This window comes from Rhinolophus sinicus, linkage group LG06 (assembly GCF_036562045.2).
Source record: "Rhinolophus sinicus isolate RSC01 linkage group LG06, ASM3656204v1, whole genome shotgun sequence".
Lineage (NCBI taxonomy): Eukaryota > Metazoa > Chordata > Mammalia > Chiroptera > Rhinolophidae > Rhinolophus > Rhinolophus sinicus.
The window spans coordinates 85,461,453-85,481,417 of NC_133756.1; positions in this window are offsets into that span (position 1 = coordinate 85,461,453).

Below are 19,965 nucleotides of genomic sequence, written 5' to 3' on the forward strand. Positions count from 1 at the left end.
TTGCAATGGCTATTTGCCTACCTGATGGTGAACTTTTGGGAAGAGCCTGAATCCAACACTCCCTTGTGATCCTAGCATTAGCGGGAACCTAACACATGCATTGGCTTTAACAGCTGTTTAATAGATCTGATGGGCTTACTATGCCCTATCCATTGCACTTGGCCTGTCTGCCCCAGCTTCATGGGCTTTGGGGAGGTTTTCACTACAGCAGACAGGGCCCAGAGGAATTCCCCTCCAGAGGCCCGCTGGGATGCCTCTCACTAGAACTATTGTACAGACTACTTATGGGCTGGTCTCTAGTGGGGCCCTGGAGCAGACAAATCTGGGTTTGCTTTCCTGGGCCTTAGCTTCCCTTGTGGAGGCAGAGGTGGGCAATGCGTATTACATATGATTGAGCGAAGGTCAGTGCAAATCAGGGGGCTCCATGCTGGCAATGACCCTCCTCTTCCTGACTCCACCATTCAGAAATTAGGAGAGCAGGCCTCAGGCAAATGAGCAGGCTGTGGACCAGAAAGCTTGAGGGAACAGAGTCCTCCAGCCTGCCTCGCTGGCCTTGCAGCCTGCCAAGCTCAACGCTTGGCTGCCCTCTTGTGTCCAGAAAGCAAAGGACACGGGAAACTTAACCCAAACAGATCTAGGACTGGCACAGAGGGAGCCATCCAGCCCACCTCATGTCTCCTTCTGAAGGGCACACTTCCACACACACTTAGCAAGATGACCTACCTTGTCCTCTAGGAGTGTGTCACCGCCCACCCCACTCACTGCCTGCTAGTTCCCCTGGAGGTCTGAGTGCATGGGGTCTTCCTCCGGAAGGAAGAAGGGAAGGGCTCAAACATTTCAAAGAGAGCTTCTCCATGGGACGCCCATAGACAGAATACAAGCAGGAAGGGGCCAGCTCCTGTCTGCATGTAGATTCTGCTTCCAGAGGCAATCTCTGCTCCAGTTTTGGAGAGCACTGTTATAGAGAGAGGGAAGCTGCGGGCTTGGTGCCTGTCCCCCACGTACCCCTGCTCTCACACCACTGTCTGGCTGTGTAGGGTCCTGGTCTAGGTTTGTCCATCCCAGCCACCTGCACGAGCTCTCCTCCCAAGCCTTCTGCCCAAGACACTCTCCACAATATCACCCTGCTTATTTCCTTCTTAAGGCTTCTCACACTCTGGAAGTGTCCCTATCATGTCTACTCTTATCTGCCTTCCCTTTTCCTTTCAAGTAGAATGATGGCAGGACTCTTTGGCTATATCCCCAGCTTACCAAACAGGGCCTAGCACATATATAGTAGCCATTTCATACTTGTTTCCTGATTGAGTTTCCCTCAACATGCCTGATGTCCACCCAGGACTCCTGCCTTGGACTTGCTGTTTCTTACCCCTGAAATGCCTTCAACAGCCTGGCCCACCTTCACCTCTACCTCACTGTCTCCATGCAACGTGGTACTTACTGTTAGTTCAAGGCATACTTTAAACATTACCTCTTTGTGACGCCTCCCTTGTCTCACCCAATGAGCCATTTCTTTCTGTGTGCCCTCACTTCCTGGAATACTTCTATCACAACTGTCTATGAGCCCAGCAAGGACAGGGGTTTTGTCATATTTACTTACTCTTGCATTCTCAGTGCCTGGCTCATGGCAGATGCTAAATAAATGTTTACTGATGAACTATGATTACTCCTGGAGAGGCTCCAAGGTCCCAAGCTACCTTCTTACCCAAGGCCCCAAGCTACGTTTTTAGCCTTGTCTCTCTCTGCTCTCTCATAGGGAGCCCACCTTCTAGGCAAAGGGAATATTACATCATTCACCCAGCATTTGCTTAACTAAGGCCTTGTTTTTAGCAGTATCACTTCTACCAGCAGGAATGACTTTCCAACCATCATCCTCCTTTTTAACATATCTTGGCTCCCACTTCCTCCATGAGACCTTCCTCAGTTCCTGAGCTGGAAGTAACCCTTCCCTTTCTGTGATTCCCATCATCAACTCTCTCCCAAACAAATTCTGTCTTGTAGTAGCGTCCCATGCCTACACAATGGGTGCTTAACAAAGTGTGTTGCTTATTATTTCAGTGACTCGTAAACTCTTTCTGGTCCCTAGCCCATCTTGCAAAAGTTGGAATCTCTCTATCTCCCATGAAGCTAAACACAATGCCTACTCATCATAGTTGACCCACAAAGTGTATATAGGAACTTGAATATCATGTAAAGGAGCCAACAGCTCCCTGATGTGAATGCACGAGTAACTAACATCAGAACCCCAAAAGAAGCTACCCCAGGCTGCACGCCCACATTTAATTCAGCAAGGTAGCACATTGGACACTCCAGTTCTGCAGAGAGCACCTCCTCTGTACACCGTCTCCTAGGCCCAACCACCCTGCCTTATGCTAACTCCTGGTCTAATCCCAACCTTTATGAGTCAACCTCACCTGTCACTCATGTGGTGGAACCATGGATAGATCTGCCCACTCTCTACTATATCCTCAGTGCACAGATGCGCATGCACACACACACACACACACACACACACACACATACCCACATATACATCTAAGAATATACACAGATATACACCTGGGGTAGATTGTGATCAAGGGCTTAGATGTTGCCACCGTGTTTAGTGTGAGGACTAGCTTTGGGGAAAGATCTTGACACTTAGTACAGTGCCCTGCTTTACTCAGGCACTTAAAAAATATTTGTAGGGGACTTCCGGAAAAATGGCGGCGTGAGGTGGGCCTCTGTAAAGCTCCCCTGGAATTTACAACGAATCGAACAACAAAAACTCCACAAAGGACTCCCTGCACAGCACACAGGCAACACAAAGAGGCCCACTACCGACTGAAATCACCTACAGGTGGGAGATTCGCGTGAGTGGAGGGAGGAGGAAAGGGAGAAGTGCGCGGAGACGGAGCCGCGCGGGCGGAGGACGCAGACCTAGCTCAGTGCGCCGAGCTCGCTGCTTCCCGGAACTACCGCAGCTGCGGGAGATCGGACTGCTAGGGCTCCGCCAGGGCTCCACAGGGCTGAGGGGGCAGCATATAACACGGCTGAACCCAACGCTCACGGCAGAGACCTCGGAGAAAAGACTGAGGGAAAAAGGCTGAAAACGGTGGTTTAAGCCCGCACTGCCGAGCAGAGACCGGAGCCTTAGGCACTGAGACTAGCCGCCCCCTCCCACCCCTCCCAGAGCTCGCCCCGCCCCCACCTGCCCGGTGCTAGAAGTGAAACAGTAGCAGTGTCAGATCAAAACAACAGAAAATTTGCTATTTTGAGAACTGTGTACCGCAGACACAAATTCACAGCCCAACTAGTTCCGGCAAAGGGGAGAGAGCTGTGGAAGCAGGATCGGCTGTGGTGGTGGTCACCGCCATTACTCTGGGCCACCTCTCACAACTCACCCCGCCCCTGACCCCACCTATCTGGGCGGATCCCTGCAGGAGTAAACAGAACTGCTGAAATATACGGGCTCTGAATCAGGAGCTGGAAGAGCTTTCGAACATCAAAAGCTCTCCGCATACCCACCGGGACACTGCGCCCTGTGACCTAGACGAACTATTAATAGAGGAGAAGCCCGTCTCCCAGGGAATCGGCACATTGTGTGAGAAGTTGGAATAGTGCAGAGAAAACATAGCACTACCGTGTGGGAGAAGAAAATAAGTTGCAGTTGGAGAAATAATAAAACATTCTACCAACAAGTACTGGCAAACAAAAGAAAGACCGCTTTCTATCAACCTGTTGCAGAAGTCACTCCTGTAGATGTCTAGGAAGAGAAATAGTAAACCAGTAATCGCCATGAATAACCAAGGCAACAAGATAGCTCAGAAAGAAAGTGAAAAATCTCCAGAGAAGGCACTTAAAGATACAGAAATATGTGACTTAAATGACAGAGAATTCAAGATTGCAGTTCTGAAAAACTCAACGAGATACAAGAAAACACAGATAGGCAGTTAAAGGAACTCAGAAACTCAATCAAAGAACAGCATGAGCATTTTACGAAAGAGATTGAAATCTTAAAAAAGAACCAAATAGAATTTCTGGAGATTAAGAACTCAATAGAAGAAATTAAGAATGAAATAACCAGCTTAGGTAGTAGAGTTGACCAGATGGAGGAAAGAATCAGTGACATCGAAGATAGAAACCTGGAAATGACACAGAGAGAAGAAGAAAGAGACTTGAGACTTAAAAGAAATGAAAGAACTCTACAAGAACTTTCTGACTCCATCAGAAAGAGCAATATAAGAATAATGGGCATACCAGAAGGAGAAGAAAGAGAGAAGGAACAGAGAATATATTCAAACAAATTGTCGATGAGAACTTCCCAAATTTGTGGACAGAACTGGACCCTCGAATCCAAGAAGCAAATAGAACACCTAGTTACCTCAATCCCAACAGGCCTTCTCCAAGGCACATTGTATTGAAGCTGTCTAAAATCAACGACAAAGAAAGAATCCTCAAGGCAGCCAGGGAAAAGAAGACGGTAACTTACAAAGGAAAGCCCATTAGATTATCATCAGATTTTTCAGCAGAAACTCTACAAGCCAGGAGGAGTGGAACCAAATATTCAAACTATTGAAAGAGAGAAATCATGAGCCAAGAATAATATATCCAGCAAAGATATCCTTTAGATATGAAGGAGGAATAAAGACCTTTCCAGACATACAGAAGCTGAGGGAATTTTCTAATACACGACCTGCACTACAAGAAATACTAAAGGAGGCTATTCGACCACCATCAACAGGGACAATTTGTGGCAACCAAAACTCAAAAAGGGGAGAGTAAAGGCCTGAACCGAATATGGGAATGGAGAAAGTAAGCGTGCTGAAGAAAATGGAATACTCTAAATATCAAACTTTCTTTTACATAAACTTAAGGGTAACCACTCAAAATAAATCCAGAATTGAAATATATACTGAAATAAAAGAAGAAACAGAGGGAAACATCATAGAATACCACCACACAGAAATAATAGACAACAACAAAAGGCAAAGAAACAATGGAGACACAGCCTTACCAGAAAACTAAAGATAGAATGACAGGAAATCCTCACATATCAATAATCACCCTAAATGTAAATGGACTGAACTCACCAATAAAAAGGCACAGAGTAGCAGATTGGATCAAAAACTAAACCCAACCATATGCTGTCTCCAAGAGACACATCTCAGCTACAAGGACAAGCATAGACTCAAAGTGAAAGGGCGGAAATTGACACTCCAAGCAAATGGTACCCAGAGAAAATCAGGTGTAGCCATAATGATATCAGATGAAACAGACTTCAAGGTGAAAAAGATAACAAGAGATAAAGATGGACATTTCATAATGGTGAAGGGGACTGTACAACAAGAAGACATAACAGTCATCAATATTTATGCCCCCAATCAGGAGGCACCGAAATACACCAAGCAACTACTAACAGAACTAAAGGGAGAAATTGACCAAAACACAATTATACTAGGGGACTTAAATACATCATTGACAGCTATGGATAGATCATCCAAACAGAAAATAAATAACGAAATAGTAGCCCTAAATGACACATTAGATGAAATGGACATAATTGACATTTATAGAGCACTTCATCCTAAAACATCAGACTATACATTCTTTTCTGGTGTACACGGAACATTCTCAAGGATAGACCATATATTGGGACATAAAATCAGTCTCAACAAATTTAAGAAGATTGAAATCATACCATGCATATTCTCTGATCACAAGGCTTTGAAATTGGATATCAACTGTAAAAAGAAAGCGGAAAAACACAAATACATGGAGATTAAACAACATACTTTTAAAGAAGGACTGGGTCAAAGAAGAAATTAGAGGAGAGATCAAAAGATACATAGAAACAAATGACAATGAAAATACATCCTACCAAAATTTCTGGGATGCAGCGAAAGCAGTTTTAAGAGGAAATTTATCTCATTACAGGCCTATCTCAAGAAACAAGAAAACTCCCAAATAAATAACCTCATGTTACACCTTAAAGAACTAGAAAAAGAAGAACAAGTAAAACCCAAGGTCAGCAGAAGAAAGGAAATAATAAAAATTAAAGCAGAAATAAATGAAATAGAGAACAAAAAGACAATAGAAAAAATTAATGTGACAAAGAGCTGGTTCTTTGAAAAGATTAACAAAATTGACAAACCCTTGGCTAGACTTACTAAGATAAAAGAGAAGACACTGATTAACAAAATCAGAAACGTAAAAGGGAAGTTATCACGGACACCACAGAAATACAAAGGATCATCCAAGAATACTATGAAGGACTATATGCCACCAAATTCAACAACCTAGAAGAAATGGACAAGTTCTTAGAAACATATAGCCTTCCAAGGCTGAACCATGAAGAACTGGAAAATCTAAACAGACCGATCACCAGTAACTAAATTGAATCAGTCATCCAAAACCTTCCCAAAAGCAAAAGTCCGGGACCAGATGGCTTCACTAGTGAATTCTACCAAACCTTCAAAGAGGATCTAATACCAATTCTGCACAAACTCTTCCAAAAATTGAAGAAGAGACAGTACTCCCTAACTCATTTTATGAGGCCAACATTACCCTGATACCAAAACCTGGTAAGGACAGCACAAAAAAAGAAAACTACAGACCAATATCTCTAATGAATACCGATGCAAAAATCCTAAATAAAATTCTAGCAAATCGAATACAACAATGCATTAAAAAGATTATTCATCACGACCAGGTGGGGTTCATCCCCGGGGCACAAGGATGGTTCAACATCCCCAAATCCATCAATGTGATACATCACATAAACAAAATAAAGGACAAAAATCATATGATTATATCAATTGATGCAGAAAAAGCATTTGACAAGATACAACATCCATTTATGATTAAAACACTTAATAAAATGGGTATAGAAGGAAAATACCTTAACATAATAAAGGCCATATATGACAAGCCCTCTGCTAATCTCATAATTAATGGAGAAAAGCTGAAGCCCTTTGCTCTACGTTCAGGAACACGACAGGGATGTCCCCTATCACCTCTGCTTTTCAACATAGTGTTGGAAGTCCTTGCCAGAGCAATCAGGCAAGAGAAAGAAATAAAAGGCATCCAAATTGGGAATGAAGAAGTTAAATTATCACTCTTTGCAGATGACATGATGCTATATATAGAAAACCCTAAAGACTCCACCAAAAAGCTATTAGAAACAATCAATGAATACAGTAAAGTTGGCGGCTACAAAATCAACGCACAAAAGTCCATTGCCTTCCTATATACTAACAATGAAATCTCAGAAAAAGAAATACAAAAAACAATTCCTTTTGCAATTGCAGCAAAAAGAATAAAATACCTAGGAATAAACTTAACCAAGGATGTGAAAGACCTATATGCTGAAAACTATAAGACATTTTTGAAAGAAATTGAAGAAGACACAAAGAAATGGAAAGACATTCCGTGCTCATGGATTGGAAGAATCAACATAGTTAAAATGGCCATATTACCCAAAGCAATATACAGATTCAATGCAATCCCCATCAAAATCCCAATGGCATATTTTAAAGAAATAGAACAAAAATCATCAGATTTGTTTGGAACCACAAAAGACCCCGAATAGCCAAAGCAATCTTAAGAAAAAGAACTATAATGGAGGTATCACACTTCCTGACTTTGGCCTGTACTACAGGGCCACAATAATCAAAACAGCATGGTATTGGCAGAAAAACAGACACATAGACCAATGGAATAGAATTGAGAACCCAGAAATAAAACCACATAAATATGGACAGATAATTTTTGACAAAGAAGCTAAAACATACAATGGAGCAAAGACAGCCTCTTCAATAAATGGTGCTGGGAGAATTGGATAGCCACGTGCAAAAGAATGAAACTGGACTGCTATTTGTCACCATGTACCAAAGTTAATTCAAAATGGATCAAAGACTTAAGCATAAGACCTGACACAATAAACTGCATAGAAGAAAACATAGGTACTAAACTTATGGACCTTGGGTTCAAAGAGCATTTTATGAACTTGACTCCAAAGGCAATGGAAGTAAAAGCTAAAATAAACGAATGGGACTATATGAAACTTAAAAGCTTCTGCACAGCAAAAGAAACCATTGACAAAATAAAGAGGCCACCAACTGAATGGGAGAAGATTTTTGCTAACAGTGCCTCCGATAAGGGGCTAGTATCCAGAATATACAAGGAACTCATGCAACTCAACAACAAAAAAACAAACAACCCAATTGAAAAATGGGCAGAGGACTTGAAGAGACATTTCTCCAAAGAGGACATACAAATGGCAAATAAACATATGAAAAATGCTCAACATCACTAATCATCAGAGAAATGCAAATCAAAACCACAATGAGATATCACCTCACCCCAGTCAGAATGGCTATCATCAACAAGACAAATAGTAACAAATGTTGGAGAGGTTGTGGAGAAAAAGGAACCCTCATACACTGTTGGTGGGAATGCAGACTGGTGCAGCCGTTATGGAAGGCAGTGTGGAGGTTCCTCAAAGAATTACGAATAGAATTGCCATGTGACCCAGCAATCCCTCTCCTGGGTATCTACCCAAAAAATCTGAAAACATTTAGAGATAAAGACACGTGTGCTCCAATGTTCATTGCAGCTTTGTTTACGGTGGCCAAGACATGGAAACAACCAAAATGTCCTTCGATAGATGAATGGATAAAGAAGTTGTGGTACATATACACAATGGAATACTATTCGGCAGTGAGAAAAGATGATATAGGAACATTTGTGACAACATGGATGGATCTTGAGAGAGTAATGCTGAGCGAAACAAGTCAGACAGAAAAAGCAGAGAACCATGTGATTTCACTGATATGTGGTATATAAACCAAAAACAACAAAAGAACAAGACAAACAAATGAGAAACAGAAACTCATAGACACGGACAATAGTTTAGTGGTTGCCAGAGGGTAAGGGGGTGGGGGGGGAGGTGAGGGTAAGGGGGATCGAATATATGGTGATGGAAGAACTGACTCTGGGTGATGAACATACAATGGGATTTATAGATGATGTAATACAGAATTGTACACCTGAAATCTATGTAATTTTACTAACAATTGTCACCGCAATAAATTTAATTAAAAAAAAAATATTTGTAGAATTAATAAATTACTTGCTTTCCCACCTCCCAGCCCCTACTATCGTCACTGTGTGGGCACTTCTTGGCCCACTTGAAGCACTGGTCTGTCCTATTATGCCAGGTGACCAGTGCGTGAGCAATGCCCATCAGGAACAGGATCCTAACCTTTTGTACCTAAGTGTCGTCATTTTTTCTCTTGAAGTTCACCAAACACAGCCTGTTATTTCCCCCTCTGGGTCTGGGCACTTGCTACTGGAAATTTCTGCTCTTCACCCCACACGTCCTGTACTTTCACCTGGCTTACGCTTGGTTACCCTTTAGAGCTCACTAATCTGCTGCTACTTCCATCAAAAAGTCTTTCCCAACTTCCCCATCCTTGTCCCAAATTGGGTTAGGTGGGTTGCATGAGACAAATAAAGGAAAACAATTTCTCTACCTCTCTTTAGAACTGATTATTACACTCATATGCAGTCTGACAATTAAGTTTGCAAATTCATCCTAAAAAAAGTGCTACACACCTCATTGCTGAATATCTATGGTCACCTTCGAAGTACTCCCCTTGGGAAGCTATGCACCGATGCCAGTGCGTAGTCCACTTTCAAAGCAATTTTGCAACTCTTTTTCTGGAATGGCCATCAGAGCTGTCATCATATTACCCTTGATATCCTGAATGTCATCAAAATGTCTTCCTTTCAATATTTCCTTTATCTTCGGGTGAAGAAAGAAGTCATTGGAGTCCAGATCAGGTGAGCAGGGAGGGTGTTCCAGTACAGTTATTTGTTTACAGGCTAAAAACTCCCTCACAGTGTCATATATTGTCGTGATGCAAGAGACATGAATTGTTGGCGAAAAGCTCAGGTCATCTAACTTTTTCACGCAGCCTTTTCAGCACTTCCAAATAGTAAAGTTGGTTAACTTTTTGTCCAGTTGTTACTAATTCATAATGAATAATCCCTCTGATATCAAAAAAAGTTAGCAACATCGTTGCAACAAAGTTCACGAACTTAATTGTCAGACCTCCTATACAAGGTCAGCCAAAACTTGCACATAGAGTATTGCATGTGTAGTGATTTACCAAGTGTATTCATGTTATATCTTTGGGGTCTCACAGAACCCTGGCGAGTGATGTTACTATTTCCATTTCAGAGTGGGGGAAACTGAGGCTTTGAGATATTAATGACCCACCTAAAATTACAAGAGGAAGTAAGCCAGAGAGCCAAGGACTAAAATTGACATCTCCGGACACCAAAGCCTGTGTTCTTTTCATTTCCTGGGGCAGGCTGCAGCGTTAGCAGGATGAATGAGCACAGAATTGTGCAGTGGCAAAATTGCCTAAAATCAAAGATTGTGGGGGACTCTATTCTCTTCACTCCATGCAACCCTGAGGAGCCCTCAAAACTGGGGGAGGCACAGCTTTATTTCTCTGGTCCAATTCTTTTCCCCAACCCTGAGCCATTAGTAGAGTATATTATAAACCTCTCTGTTTGAGATAAACATCCCTATTTACCTGGCAATCATATATAATAAGACTCTAAAAGCATTTGCTGGTAAAGGTTCTAAATAAAACTGATTTAATGGAGCAGAAAGCAACTGAGGTGGCAGAATGATGGCTGGAAGTCCTACCCCTGCACGCTCCCAGCTCCTTCAGAGGCTGCAGCATCAGTCCCTTCTCTGGGCCCCGAGGAAGACCATCCCTGCGCAGTCTGAGTGGTTATTGAAGCCGGTCTCAGCTAGCCCACTGAGCCTTCTCCAGCTTCTCAATCATGACGTCACCTCCTGCAGGGCCTCGCACAGGAATTTTTCCTCCAGGGGCAGAAAAGAGAACCTCTTGTCCCCCACTGTGTAGAAGCTGGTTTCAAAGCCCCCAGTCAGCACCAGATAGCCCCTGGGACTGAGCAGGGTTCTGAGGTGCCCCCCCAGGATGGGGCAAGCAGCCTTGAGAAAATGAGGCAGTCCCCAAGGGGAAGGACTGCAGATTACAGAGGCCTTTCTTTCAAAATGTCACACTTGAGCACCTGGCAACAACTCTCCTTAACCACTCCTCCTTCTCAGCCCACTTGTTTCTGGAGTGAAGGGAAGAGGAAAGAGTAGCCAGCTGGGTCATGCTCATTGTGTGAGATGCACACATCACTCCTGGCCATTCTTTGCCTTTTATACAGGCTCCCAAAATATCAGGTCACTGTTTTCCCAGATAAAGAAACTGAATCTCAGAGAGAGGCATGGTCATAAAGCCAACCGTTAAACAAAGTCAAGCCTAGGACCTGCCAACCCTGTGGTCAGAGTGTTTTTCCCTGCAGGACTTCACCCAACAACGTACTCCTGGCAGTTAGTCATTTTCTTACCGCTAGGTCCATGTTTAACACAACCCAGGCAAGTGCAACAAGATACGGAAAGTCTGCCTGGAATCAGCCGAGCGAAACTACAAAGTGAGTTTGGCAGACTTTGTCGGGGACCCCAGTCTCACTCGCCTGGCCACTCCACTCCCCCTCCTTGCTGCCTCCCACGCTCTCTTCATACCTATATCTGTTCTCAGGATGTGGGGCTCGTTCATAGTACGGTATGGATGAGGACTAACACTTAAACCTTTGTTCTTTCCAGTTCTGTATTTTTAAAAAGTCATAGCCTTCAGCAAAAGGAAAAGAATTCAATGTACAACTTCAACCATCTTTTCTCACTAGGGAGGGTGACATTAGGGGAGTGGAGGTGCTATGGTGGACCTTCCTAGTGCCCTGAAATTACACAAAGTAAACTCTGCCCCACCTGTGTGCAAGGTTGGTCTTAATTCTATTCCCCATCTCATGCGACCCACAGGAAAATTCTGCAAGTTTGAAGCCACCTGAATTTGGAATTGGAACAGGAGCAGCCGCCAATCACAATGGATGCCGCCATAAACAACCAGCCGGCTGGCTGTGCCCTGTCGGGTCTACATCAGCTTGGCCTCATACCATGGCATCTGTGCAGGATTTCATGACAGTTTCTCTCTTGCTCTGATTTTGTCTCTAGCCATCTATTTCTGTTCCCTTTTTTGGTCTATATAGGACTCAATATCTCACTTTTCGTCTTTTCTTCTTCTTGGGGCCAAATTGACTTCCTTCCTTCTTAGTCTCCATCTGCCTTGTCATTTCCACATGAACCACATGGAACATTCTTGATTAAGAGTGCTAAGTGGAGATCCAAAAACAAGCAATAAACTGGTTACCTGTCCCCCTCAAGTACACACACATATTTCACCACTGGAGAGCAGTCAAATGCCCGGCATCTCCTTCAGCCCCTTTTCCAGCTCTAGGTGGTTTTTGTCCGTGAGGATGATCTCCTTGAAAGACTTACAAGTGGAGAGGAGCTTGATAAATGATGTGCTCAGAACCAATGTCAATCAGGAGTTTTCCTTCCAGTCCGCCTGCGTTGGAACAGTAACATTCTAAGTCGTCGGTGTGGGAAGCGTGGCTCTGAGGTCTGTACTTCCCAAAAGACTCCACTCCACTCCCATTTGGAAAGGCTGCAGGGAGTCAACAACTTGGCTTGGGAATGTAAACTCCAGGAGTAGGAATTCTGTCTGCACTGACAGCCTTAGACACCATTTAGCACAGTCTCCAGCACTAAACATGGATAGTTTTGGTAGGAAGGGAGAGTTAAGAGCAGGAGAGCTTGTTGTGGGGGAAGGGGACAGTAATTAGTAGAGAACCAGCTTTGTCATTTCAACTGCCATTTACCACTGTAAATACCTGTTCAGAGAAGAAATCTGGTCACATTTCTGAGGTCACTGGCTTCTGTATTCCAAGTACTCTTCACTGAAGTGCCCTATGGCCCTACTGAGACCACCCACAACATTCCAAAAGATCAATCAGCAAACATTTATGGAGCACCAACTGTATTCCAGGAAACTTGCTTGGCAGTGTGAGGGCTAAAAGGAAAATATAGGGCCTGTTCACAGAGCGCTTGCTCTCTATCATGCCTTCTCTCCAGCCACAGAAAGACTGGGTTGACACAAAATACCAGTAGCGTTTGGACCTTGGCAAGGGGCTTCCAAGATAAACAACGAGCAGCAAGGAGAGAGAACTAGCTGACAGGCTACAGAACTTAGCTTGCTTATTTGTTCCTGGGTGCTGTGGCTACATTTAGTTTGTTCCTGTTTGCTTTATCACTAGGGTCTGGTGCAGATAAACTGAGGTGAGGATCAAAAGTTTAAGAACATGTGATAGCAGGAAATATTTAATTGGGAAAATTCTAGCTACTGGGTTATTTTTCCTTTTCCTGTGAAAATTGTGAAGATACTTGTTATTTGATTTTTATGGTCCAGACTGCCTTCTCCTGTAGTAAATCTGAGAATACTCACCCACAATGTTTTCATGGGCCACAGTGGTAATCAGGCAGAAGAACGAAGGCCACCTGAATTTGGAGCAAGGCTTCCTACACTTTCTGATGCCCTTGTATCTTCTTTTGCTGTTGATAGGCAGAAGACAGGCTCACCCTGGACCATCAAAGACGCAGCTCTTAGACTTTATGAGAGGAGAAAATCTTGACCTCAGGGACCTCAGAAACTTTGTGGGTGTCCCACCAGGTACCATCCATCAAATGCATCTGAAATCTTCCTCTAAGGCAGTTCCACACACTCTTAAGGTCGTTTGTCTTGCCACCCTCCCCCATGCCCACCCTAAACCAGCCCCAAGGCTGACGAAGAGAAGCATCTGATTTAAAATTTGCGTGGTTTCCCCTCCCACAAACCTTCCCCAGGGCGGAAGGAGGCCAGCATTAAAGTGGCAACATAGTGTTTTAGCAGGGATTGGAGGAATTAATCACCCACGGGATTCTGGCCCAACTTGGATTAGCCCAGGTCGGCTGTACGTTCAAATTCCTCCTGACAGACATCAAGCACCATAGATTCTTGGAAAGCCAAGGAGAGCAGGGAGCTTGATCCAGGAAGGAGCAAGCAATCTGATTCCCTGGACCCTTCTTGACGGAGCTCAGGCTTAGACACGCCCTCTACCCCCAAACACTTGGATGAAGACCAGAACAGCCAAAGAAAGAAGTTTCCTGAGCCCTCCTCCCTTTGGCCATTCCCTCTGTCGCACTCACCTCCTCCCATCCACCTTTGCAATTCTCTCCTTCAGCAACAAACACCATCCTCTGCCCCTACCCAGCCCCCAGGCTTTTCAGTGGCTTCAGCTGGTGTAGAAGGGTTTCTAGTCTCATCCACTGTATTGCATCTCCATCTACATGGGTTTTCAAATGATTTAAAAGGATGCCTAATTTTTAAACTAAATCTCCTGTGAATGCCCAATATGTATGATGAATAATACATATGGCTTTTAATCTTCAGTGTTTTTGAAATATACCTCCAACACAACACCCTGGTTTCTACCCTAGACAACTGAATGAATGTTGATACTATTTAGTAAAACAGGGAAGACAAGAAGAAGACCAGGTTTTAGTTGAGGGGGTGAAGAGGTTGGGAAGATGAGAAGAGATGGGTTTAGTTTTGAGCATGTTCAGCTCGAAGCTGAAAAATCTAATCTAACCCGAATACACATCTAGAACTCACTGAGAGATCTGAGCTGGAGCTACGTATGTTGTGGGATGAGTGTGCAAAACATACCTGTTCTATAACTGAACTGAATTTCTTCTTCAATCCCATTCAAATGGGTGGTTGACATTAAATCTCAATCACTTAGAGTCTTCCTTCACCAGAGGTAGGGGTGAGGTAGGGGCAGGATGGAGGTGACACACCTACTTGGTGCCAGGCATGGGGGCTGGCATCCACGCTGCTGGCACCCACTGAGATTACATTGTATAATCTGGTCCCAGATTACTGATTAACAAGAGTTGCAACATCCTCTTTACGAACCTCCAAGCCTGTATCTCTGTCTCTCTGCCCCATCTCCATTCCCCACTCAGGAGCAAGGGAAATCCCTCTCCCACTCCTCAGGGTGCTCTGGACTGTGAAATAACCACAGTCACATTTCTTCTCCTCTGGCCCCATGTTGACAGTAGGGACAAGTCTGCGGTCACAACACTTTCTAGCCCATATTCAGTGAAAGGGCATAGGTATTTTATGTTCACATTTTCCTAAATAAATAAGAATGGAGAAGGTATAAAAATGTAATTAATACTACAAATTTTGTTAATTTATATATTGAACTCTGTAATCTGAAAACCAAAAGATATTCAAAAATTAACTGTATATAAAACCACAGAGAAATTATAAAACTTTCCCCAAATAAAAATTATATAAAATACATACACTGAACAAAATGCAATAAAATAGATATTAATTGCAAAACCACAAAACAAAAGACTCTGCTACATAGAAATTTTAAAATTACATCTTAAACATTTTGGATCAATGAGGAAACCAAAACATATATTTTTTAAATATATAGAAAAAAATCTTACAGATAAGTATCTATAAGACACAAATAAAGCCGAGGAAGATTCATGATCTTAAATATTTATATTAATAAACAGAAAAAATGTATTAAGCATCCAAATCAAGACGTTAAAAAACAATAACAAATTCATTTAAAGAAGGCATAAGGCTGAAATTAATAAAGATCAAAGCCAACATTAATAAGTACATGAAGTAATGAGTTCAGAAGCCAGATTTGAGTTATAAAGTGAGCTGGAGGTGAGAGGAAGATAAGGAAATGCAGACAGAATGTAAACAACACTTCTAAGTGCTTGGCTACGAAAGGGAAGAAAGACATTGGGCAGCAGCTAAAAGTGAATGAGGCTTAGAGAGAGAAACAGTAATATTTTGACAGTAGAGGAAAAGGCAAGGAGGGTGTTAACACAAGTCAAATTTACAGGAATGAGTAGGAAACTGAGAGTTCACAGCTGGAAATTGTGTTTTCCTGAAAATAATGAGTAGGGAGGTACAGGTGTTTGAGATTTGAGGTGAGAACCAACAGTAAACAGAAGGCAAAAACTAGGGAAATAAAGAATTATTAGGTATTTTCGAAAGCCCAGCATAAGCGTTCTGCCCAGAAGTGTGCTTTCCAGCGTGCTTAAAAGTCTGGGTTCAGGAGAAGTGAAGATATTGGATTGATGTAATGTTGGGATTTTCCTGGGCAGGTAAAACAGAAGGTAACTGGGCAACAAAGGTAGAAAAATCAGCCATTTATTCATTTATTCAAAATGCATTCATTGAGCACTACTATGTAAGATAATAGGTTAATGTTTAAGAGCATGGACTCTGTAGCTAAACTGCCTAGATTTAAAATCTAGCTCTACCATTTATAGATATATCTTTGAACAAGTTACTTAATCTTTTCTTGCCTCAGTTTTTTATCTGGAATTCATGAATATAATCACCTGCGTAATAGAGTTGTTGAGAGGATTAAATAAGTTAATTCAAATAAAGAACTTAGAGCAGATATTTCACTTATGGCCATGACAGAGTAACAAATACTGGAATTGCCTTTCACCATAAACTACAAAACTGGACAAAATATATGACACAACTGTTTGCAGGCATTCAACAATAGGCAGTGTGTGACTGAAACGTCTGAGAGAAGGAAAACATATAAAGTGAGCCCAACATTCACCAGTTCTCTGCCTGGGGCCAATTTCCTTACTACAGCACAGGTAGGTGGAACCCAAGAAGAGTCAGCAGCCCTGGTGAGCTGAGAAAGCAAAGATCAGAGTTTGGAGCTCTAAAGCAAATGGAACTCATGGGGCTGGCTGTCAGGGAGGAGGGAGTCATGGGGGTGGGGCGGGCAAAAGTCTATGTAGGCATGTACTCATTTGCTAGGGCAGCTGTGACAAAGTACCACAAGTGGGGTGGCTTAAATATAGAAATTTATTCTCTCACAGCTCTGGAGGCTGGAAGTCCGAAATCAAGGTATCAACAGAGTTGGTTTCTTCTGAGGGAGAATCTGTTATCTGCTTCTCCCCTGGCATCTGGTGGTTTGCTGTCAATCTTTGACATTCCTGGCTTATAGATGTATCACCTGGATCTCTCCTTTCATCTTCAGATGGCTTTCTCTCTATGCATGTCTGTATTCAATTTCCTCTTTTTTGTAAGGACACGCATTCTATTGGATTAGGACCCACCCTAAGACCTCATTTCATTTTAACTACGTCTGTGAAGACCCCATTTCCGAATAGAAGTCATATTTTGAAGTATTGGGCATTAGGACTTCAATGTATCTTTTGGGAGGAACATGATTTAACAAATAACAGGGGTTCCTGATGGGTTTTGGTCAGGAACTGGGCTGTACATGCACAGGTTGAGACTTTTAAGAGATTGGCTGCTATGGAGTTGAGAACAGAATGGAAATACTAGAGGTCACCCATGCCAGTAGTCATCATTCCAACCAGAGTGGGGAGATCTTATTGTCACAGCATGCATTACCTCAACATTCATCTGAAACACCAGAAAAGTTAGGCTTTAGGAAGAAGGATCATGCCCTAGAATAAATGCTACTTTAGACCCACCCTAATGAAGCCTAAAATCAAGCCTTGACAGGTACAAGCCTCTGGTAAATTAATTGTCTGCCAAAACAAAATGCAACACTCTTTAAAGGAAAACAACACAATCCAGACACCTTCAGATAGATCGCCCACAATATCTAACATACAGTAAAAAAAATTACTAGATATGCCAAGAAGCAGGAAAATGTTACCCATTAAAATAAAAAGCATCAATGGAAACAGACTCTGAGATGATCTAGATGTTGAAATTAGCAAACCAGGACTTTAAAGCAGTTATAATAAATGTATTCGAGTTAAATAAAAAAAACATTCTTCATGAACAGCAAACAGGAAATCTTAACAGCGTAATGGAAACTACTTTTAAAAGGAAATTCTAGACTGAAAATACAAAGTCTGAAGTGAAGAATTCACCAGATGATTTTAACAGCAGATTGGAGATGGCAGAAGTAAGAATCTAAATTTGAAGACAGAGCTATAAAAATTATCCAATCTGAAGAAGAGAAAGAAAAAAGATTAAAACAAAATGCACACAGCCTCGGTAACCTGTGGGAAAATACAAAGCTGTCTAACATATATGTGGTTAGAATTCCTGAAGGAAAGGCAGGAGAGAACAGGGTAGAGAGAGACAAATGAAGAAAAAATGGTTAAGACTTTGCCAAATTTGGTGAAACACATCACCTTATAGCTCTAAGAAGGTTAGCAAACCCCCAAGCAGTGAAAGGCACACCAAGACACATCACAGTCAAACTTCTGAAAATTGTGAAATCATCCAGAGAAAAATGACATATTACAGACAGGAGAACAGTGACACAAATAATGGCTGAGCTTTCATCAGAAACAGTGGAGGTCAGGAGATAAAAGATGACTTCCTTAAGGCTCTAAACAAATAAACAAAGTAACTGTCAACCCAGAATTCTATATCCTGCAAAAATACCCTTTAAAAATGAGGGTGAAATTAAGATATTTTTAGATAAATGAAAGCTGAGAGAATTTGTCATCAACAAACTTGCACAACAAGAAATACTAACGGAAGCTTTCCAGGCTGAAGAAAAATGATACCTGATGGAAACTCAGATCTACAGGAAGGAACGAAGAGCTCTAGAAATGGTAAGTTCTAGGCTTCCTTACCTCAATTTGCCTTCTGGTTCATCCAGGCCCTCAATCATCGTTTCTCCCTCTGTGGCTTTAAATATATCCATTAGGAAATTTTTGTGTCCCAAGCCCCCCAGAGATCCAAGAAGGCCACAGGAGGAATGGAGGACTTGGGCCTCACTAAACCCGGACTGCTGACGTGACTTGTTTGCCTGCTCAGCAACTAATTTGGGAAAGTTCCCTGGCCATATTGCAGAGAAAATATTCCGCCTAGGTGAACCAGTCAAACCTCTCTCCAAGCAGGATTTGAGGTTTTGATAAAACATGTTATAAGAGAAATGTTCATGAAATCTGGAAGCTTTTCAAATTGGACTCCCTGAGGAAGCCTTGGGCAAAGGAAAACTGGCTGAAAATATCCCAGAGCAGTGGCCCACAGAGGGAGTCTAAGAAAAACCACTGGGCTCCAAGGAGCAAATAGGACTTCTATTTTATTTACTTATAAAATCTTAAATTTTTTTTATTTTAATGTGTTTTATACTTAATATGGTAGTACAGTAGTAATATATATACATATATATAATGCATAAACAAACAAATATTGGGGAACATGTTCAAACTTTTAATGAAAGGGGTGCACACAAAAAAAATTGTGGGAGATGACTGACCCCAAAGGAAATGTAACTCTGCAGGCAGAAATTGCTTCACAAATTTTATTTCAGGATTCACACCATTGTGAATTCTACAAGGTTTCTGATGTGAGTCTGTGAATTAGCTACACCATGGTCATCTAAAAAGTGGTATAAAAATACAGATTCCCAGATACCATGCCCACAGGTTCTGATTTGACAGTCTGGGGTAGGAAACCAGATATGTGAGTGTATTTTCAAAGAAGCAGAACAAAACTCCAAGAGTTTTCGTGCACGGCTGGTCTGGGAACCAAGGTAAGTACAGTGTATGGGGATTGACCCTTGCCTTAACAAGCTTCAGAGGATGCAATAAAAGAGGGAATTTTCTGAAGAAGTGGGAGAATTGTACAGATATTCTGTTCAATTGGCAGAAGCTGGGCAAGGGACTAGAACGAAAGATACAGTTAGCTGATCTGAGGGTTCCTTTCAGCTGTCACATCAGAGACCCTACAACAGGGAGCAAGCCCACTCACTATTGTTCTTGCAGCTCCTGATGCCTCAGAGAAGTCAGTGATGTCACTGCTTTACTGACTTAAAGCGAAGCTGAGCAGATGACTCCACCAGGTCTCTTCAGATTGTTTCCTCCTTGTAACCCTACCACCCAGCCCCATTTCAGGTCGTCATCACCCTATAGCTGAATAGTTAACAATAATCACCCCTTTCTTCAACAAGTCAATAGCG